The 7023-nt window shown below is 46.2% G+C and overlaps 1 pseudogene; it reads left to right on the forward strand.

The window, feature by feature from the left end:
• Positions 1 to 6503: 6503 nt before the first annotated feature.
• On the forward strand, positions 6504 to 6621 carry LOC126100486 (5S ribosomal RNA; annotated as a pseudogene).
• The last annotated feature ends 402 nt before the right edge of the window (positions 6622 to 7023 follow it).

Consider the following 7023-nt stretch of genomic DNA (forward strand, 5'->3'; position numbering starts at 1 on the left):
CAGGTCATGTTGGACTTGTGAAGTTACTGGTTTCTCGCGCCCGGATTGTATAGCCGTGATAGCAGTTGCATTTACGATCAGTTTGTGAAAATCTGAGCTTTGTGAGGTGATCTGTTGGACAGATAAACAGGTGTGAACTTTCGGCCTTTGTAGAATTCCACGTGGCATGTTTCATACCCCTTTATGAAATACACTCCTGGAAATGGAAAAAAGAACACATTGACACCGGTGAGTCAGACCCACCATACTTGCTCCGGACACTGCGAGAGGGCTGTACAAGCAATGATCACACGCACGGCACAGCGGACACACCAGGAACCGCGGTGTTGGCCGTCGAATGGCGCTAGCTGCGCAGCATTTGTGCACCGCCGCCGTCAGTGTCAGCCAGCTTGCCGTGGCATACGGAGCTCCATCGCAGTCTTTAACACTGGTAGCATGCCGCGACAGCGTGGACGTGAACCGTATGTGCAGTTGACGGACTTTGAGCGAGGGCGTATAGTGGGCATGCGGGAGGCCGGGTGGACGTACCGCCGAATTGCTCAACACGTGGGGCGTGAGGACTCCACAGTACATCGATGTTGTCGCCAGTGGTCGGCGGAAGGTGCACGTGCCCGTCGACCTGGGACCGGACCGCAGCGACGCACGCAGTGCCGTAGGGGACCGCACCGCCACTTCCCAGCAAATTAGGGACACTGTTGCTCCTGGGGTATCGGCGAGGACCATTCGCAACCGTCTCCATGAAGCTGGGCTACGGTCCCGCACACCGTTAGGCCGTCTTCCGCTCACGCCCCAACATCGTGCAGCCCGCCTCCAGTGGTGTCGCGACAGGCGTGAATGGAGGGACGAATGGAGACGTGTCGTCTTCAGCGATGAGAGTCGCTTCTGCCTTGGTGCCAATGATGGTCGTATGCGTGTTTGGCGCCGTGCAGGTGAGCGCCACAATCAGGACTGCATACGACCGAGGCACACAGGGCCAACACCCAGCATCATGGTGTGGGGAGCGATCTCCTACACTGGCCGTACACCACTGGTGATCGTCGAGGGGACACTGAATAGTGCACGGTACATCCAAACCGTCATCGAACCCATCGTTCTACCATTCCTAGGCCGGCAAGGGAACTTGCTGTTCCAACAGGACAATGCACGTCCGCATGTATCGCGTGCCACCCAACGTGCTCTAGAAGGTGTAAGTCAACTACCCTGGCCAGCAAGATCTCCGGATCTGTCCCCCATTGAGCATGTTTGGGACTGGATGAAGCGTCGTCTCACGCGGTCTGCACGTCCAGCACGAACGCTGGTCCAGCTGAGGCGCCAGGTGGAAATGGCATGGCAAGCCGTTCCACAGGACTACATCCAGCATCTCTATGATCGTCTCCATGGGATAATAGCAGCCTGCATTGCTGCGAAAGGTGGATATACACTGTACTAGTGCCGACATTGTGCATGCTCTGTTGCCTGTGTCTATGTGCCTGTGGTTCTGTCAGTGTGATCATGTGATGTATCTGACCCCAGGAATGTGTCAATAAAGTTTCCCCTTCCTGGGACAATGAATTCACGGTGTTCTTATTTCAATTTCCAGGAGTGTAGTTGGCGAGTTGTTTCTTTATTAGAAATCCACTGAAAAGGACCGAATGTGAAACTCGTATATTGTAGCAGAGTAATGACTGTAAATCGTGTAATAATTCGTGTAGGACTTAAGTGCATCTCTGGCTGCCTTGCATGTGTACTGAGTTGTCTGATCTGTGAGCTGAGGACAGTGATATTGTTCGTTCATTGAATATGGGTTGTTGGCAAGTGTTTATTTTGAACCTAAAAAAGTAAAAGAACTCGTTTGCTGAATTCTGACAATTTTCTAAAGAGACGTAGCAATCGCCCTCCACCCGAAATTGTTAAACTAGATTTTACAGGATAGCTTGCTACCAGAGTTTATGCGGACTTTGCAAACATAAGTATTGACCGTGTTTTTCTTCAGTGCTGCTTTTAACATCGTCTGGACAGTATCTACGTATGCGGAGAAACGGACTGGTGGTGATCAGACGTCGTACTGATGTAGGTGGAACTTTGGTAGTGCACCGTACGACGAAAGATAGTGATCAATCAAGTACGTCAACCAACTAAACCTGTCCCGTCTAACAGTACAGAATACATCAGTACTCAAAATTCACTCACCTGAAGGTGAGTATCGAGGAACGTCTGAACAGAACAATAAAAGGTCAAAAGTGGATGTGTTTTAATCTTTGCAGCTCATACAAATTGTGGTATCGATAGCTACGATGTCACAACGTAGGTGCGCTCTGCTAGGTTGCCACTACGACAGACACCGACGATAGCACACTCTAGCCGGAGCAGGAGAGCTCTACGAACTCCGCTCCAGATTCAGCCCATCAAGAGTAGACGGCATGGAAACATCGCTTCAACCTCAGCTTGCTATTGAAACTATGTACTACTTACAACATGTCTAAGACTTCGCATCTCAGTGCAAAGTTATGTATTCAGTTAATATTGTGATATGGTAAAACCATTTCTAAGAGCAGTACCGAGAGATCTTCACCTTTTCCTGCTCCTACTCACTTCCTGCATTCGGCCAACCTTTCAGTTTTCGGGAGCGGACCCACGCGCCGCCTTCCAGGCGGGATGCAAACCAAATGGACAGATATCCTCCCAGAAATAATTGCCCAGTATAACTGAACCAAACATAGCACAATAAAAGCGAGACCAATCAATGTTCCTGATAATGGACTAATGGATACGGTGAATTATTATATTAAAAATCGGAATCCGTCTAAACAGAAATTTTAAGTGAGTAATTTGGTACGTATCTCAATACACAAGACAGCATTTGAAAAGTCTTGGCTCCCACACTAGTCGAGTGAGATATTCACAGTTTCCAAAGTGCAGAGAACAAATCTTAGAATCTACATCTTAAGGAATAGCAACTACAATGAAGTTTCAGTTCTAGGCGCGCAGTCCGGAACCGTGCGACTGCTACGGTCGCAGGTTCGAATCCTGCCTCGGGCATGGATGTGTGTGATGTCCTTAGGTTAGTTAGATTTAAGTAGTTCTAAGTTCTAGGGGACTGATGACCACAGCTGTTAAGTCCCATAGTGCTCAGAGCCATTTGATTTTTTGAACCAATGAAGTTTCAGAACGCTTTTACATAGAGCAGAAGTAGAAGAGCTCAGAACCATAAGTGTTTCTCACAGAGCGTGTAATAAGATGTCGAGGGAATACTGCACTAGTTAAATGGCTTGGTTTTCCTGCAACACAAAACAACTGGATTGACGCTGACGATCTCCTGTTCACAGAGCACAATCAGCACAGTAGCATAACATGTGTGACAGGAGACGCGTTATAGGAGGCAGTGGTATTCTCGACAAACTTCTCGTTAAACTGCGCATTCCAGGGTATAATTACTGTGGACCTGTTACAAAGCTTCAGGGTGATAAGGGGATTAACCTGCTTGACGAGGCGTGTTTGGAACACGACATTGCTTATGCAAAACATAAAGATCTCCCAGGACGCCACATTGCAGATCGAATTTTAGCTGATAAAGCGAAGGCAATACGTGCAAGAAAGGATACTGGTACGGCACCGCATTGCAGCATTTGTAGTTGATAAAACCATGCATGGTAAAATTAAGTTGGGGTTGGGTGTGAATTTTAAGCAAGTTATGAATGCTGTTTGTCGTGAACTGAAGAAGAAGACACCGATCAAGAAGAAGAAGACAGCGCAGGGGTGTTTAAAAAACTGTATCCTGCCAGCGGCGTGTGCAGCCAAAAGTGCCCTGAAGCATACAGGAATGGTTAAAGCACCCAGTGTTCTGCCAGTACCCAAGATATCAGCTGGAAATATTCCCTACCTCATTCCTGCCCTCGCAGTTCACTCAGCGATGGGTTCATTGGCTGGTGGTACTGTGGCCATTGCCAGAATAGTGAAGAAAGCACAGAACTCCCAGGAACAGCTAGAGGAAGCAAGAAGACAAAACCGTATGATGGAAGCAGCCGCCATCAGAAAAGGGCTATACCTGAAACCATGCATGAAAAGACCAGGTCTCCGCAATATCCTTTCTTTCAGGAGTGCTAGTTCTGCAAAGTTCGCAGGAGAGCTTCGGTAAAGTTTGGAAGGTGGAGACGAGGTACTGGCAGAAGTAAAGCTGTGAGGACGGGGCGTGAGTCGTGTTTGGGTAGCTCAGCTGGTAGAGCACTTGCCCGCGAAAGGCAAAGGTCCCGAGTTCGAGTCTCGGTCCGGCACACAGTTTTAATCTGCCAGGAAGTTTCAAGACTAGGTCTCTACATAAATAAATAAATAAAAAAGCCCATTAAGTATCCTACCGAACAGTCCGCTTACAAATAAAGATCTGCTCTTGTTCATCATTAAAAAATTCAATATTTCAAGATTGTGTTTATGTGGGATACATTGCCGAAGGATACTTGGAATTCGGGAAAATGCGGATTTAGGGGATCAGGAACCCACTGAGTGGTGTATGTTAAGAAAAATACAAACAGCTTCTCCTATTTCGATTCATTTGGAGACTTTCAGCCGCCACAAGAGTTAAGAAGAACAATCGTCGGTATTACGCCCAAATTACTTCCCACTAATTGATTTAAGCAATAGGGAGTGGAGTATTGCACTGATTAGACTGGAGATTTATAACAGCATTCAGAATATCACAGAGCCTACCGATAAACTTCATCTGGAGATTAATGGTGGAAAAGAAATTGCAGATACAGAACCCGGTGCACACGATATTGACGATTTAAAATAAGTTTTAAAACGATCTGTAAAAAGGATTGCACTAAGTGCAAATATCAGTACACTTAAATCTGAAATAAAGACTACGACTACAATGATTGACTTCAACTGGAAAGAATGAACAGGATGGCTCCTGAGTTTCAGAAAGCACAGATTTTGAAGAAGGACCCAAATGAATTCTATAGATCCGACCAGTCAGTGGATATACTCCATGTCAGTACAATCTGTGTCGAGTGTAACATTACAACAGACACTTATCTCAACAATAGATTGATTCACACAGTTAACAGATTCTTCCCATCAGCGGGAAAAGAGTGTAAAATCTTTGAGACCTCTACCAATGCAGTTTACCTCCAAGTAACAGCCCAGGCTTTGGATTATCTGAGCTACGTATTTCTGTCAGAGACAGCAAAGGACTTGGAAGATCAGTTGAACGGAATGGACAGTTTCTTGACAGGACTATATAAGATGCACACCAACAAAAGCAAAACGAAGATAATGGAATGTAGTCGAATTAAATCGGGTGACAATGAGGGAATTAGATTAGGAAATGAGACAAAGTAGTAAAGGAGTTTTGCTATTTGGGAAGCAAAATAACTGATGATGGTCGAAGTAGAGAGGATATCTAATGTAGACTGGCAATGGCAAGGAAAGCGTTTATGAAGAAGAGAAATTTGTTAACATAGAGTATAGATTTAAGTGTCAGGAAGTCGTTTCTGAAAGTATTTGTATAGAGCGTAGCCATGTATGAAAGTGAAGGATGGACGATAACTAGTGTGGACATGAAGAGAATAGAAGCTTTTGAAATGTGGTGCTACAGAAGAATGATGAAGATTAGATGGGTAGATCATATAACTAATGAGGAGGTACTGAATAGGAAGAAGAGGAGTTTGTGGCACAACTTGACTAGAAGAAGGGATCGGTTGGTAGGGCATGTGTTGAGACATCAAGGGATTACCAATTTAGATTGGAGGGCAGCGTGGAGGGTAAAAATCGTAGAGGGAGACCAAGAGATGAATACACTAAGCAGATTCAGAAAGATGTAGGTTGCAGTAGGTACTTGGAGATGAAGAAGCTTGCACAGGATAGAGTAGCATGGAGATCTGTATCAAACCAATCTCTGGACTGAAGACCACAGCAACAACAACGTATTGTGGACCAGGATAATCAACTTGTCGTTTTTCGCAGCGAGGAAATCATTGTACAGTTACATCTAAAGCGGAACCAGCAGTGACGCTGAACTTGCAGAGACCCAGAAGCGGCGACGGCCTTTCACGACTTGGGACCTGTTGGAGGCAGAATTGACGATCTTTAACTTGCCGGACTGTAAGCGCCGGCGGCGAGCTTCAACCAGTTAGGGATTGCAGCAGCCTCGAAATGGCAACGAAGACAGGATGGACGTAAGATATAAAGCCAAAGTGTACAACACGCAGTGTGGCATTTTACGAAAGAACAGCAAGGTGACTACCAGCGCAAACTACGAGTTCCTCAAATCTGTGGATCTGAAGCCACGCAGTGATGTCGTTCGATGTAACTAGCCCGGTGGAATATGATGAGTGTACTTCTCGTATATAAACTTATGCATCAACCACATTTAATAAGAACTATGAAATCAGAATTGTCATCCAATGCCAAGAGGCTTTAATACTTCCATGCAGGAGTTCGATATATCTTGACGGATCATTTACGAAAAGGGATGATACTGCTACAGTGGCATCGAACCTTTAATGTTCCTGTTTCATGAGATACAGGGCAACGGCCTTGCCGCAGTGGGTACACCGGTTCCCGTCAGATCACCAAAGTTAAGCGCCGTCTGGCGTGGACGGCACTTGGATGGGTGACCATCCGGGCCGCCATGTGCTGTTGCCATTTTTCGGGGTGCACTCAGCCTCGTGATATCAATTGAGGAGTTACTCGACCGAATAGTAGCGGCTCCGGACAAAGAAAACCATCGTAACGACCGGGAGAGCGGTGTGGTGACCACACGCCCCTCCTATCCGCATCCTCATCTGAGGATGACACGGCGGTCGGATGGTCCCGATAGACCACTTGTGGCCTGATGACGGAGTGCTTTCATGAGATACAATACGAACTTAATGTGGTCGAGATGACCGAACACGCAATGTAGGCATAATACCAACTCTTAAAATGTATTTCCCTGCTTCTCGCTCGTATTTGAACGTTTTAGAAAATGCTGAATGGTTCATAGACGAACCAGTGAATAAGCCAGTGGAAGAGTACAAGAGACTTAATGCGTTTATACCTTTAAAA

This window comes from Schistocerca cancellata, chromosome 1 (assembly GCF_023864275.1).
Source record: "Schistocerca cancellata isolate TAMUIC-IGC-003103 chromosome 1, iqSchCanc2.1, whole genome shotgun sequence".
Classification (NCBI taxonomy): Eukaryota; Metazoa; Arthropoda; class Insecta; order Orthoptera; family Acrididae; genus Schistocerca; species Schistocerca cancellata.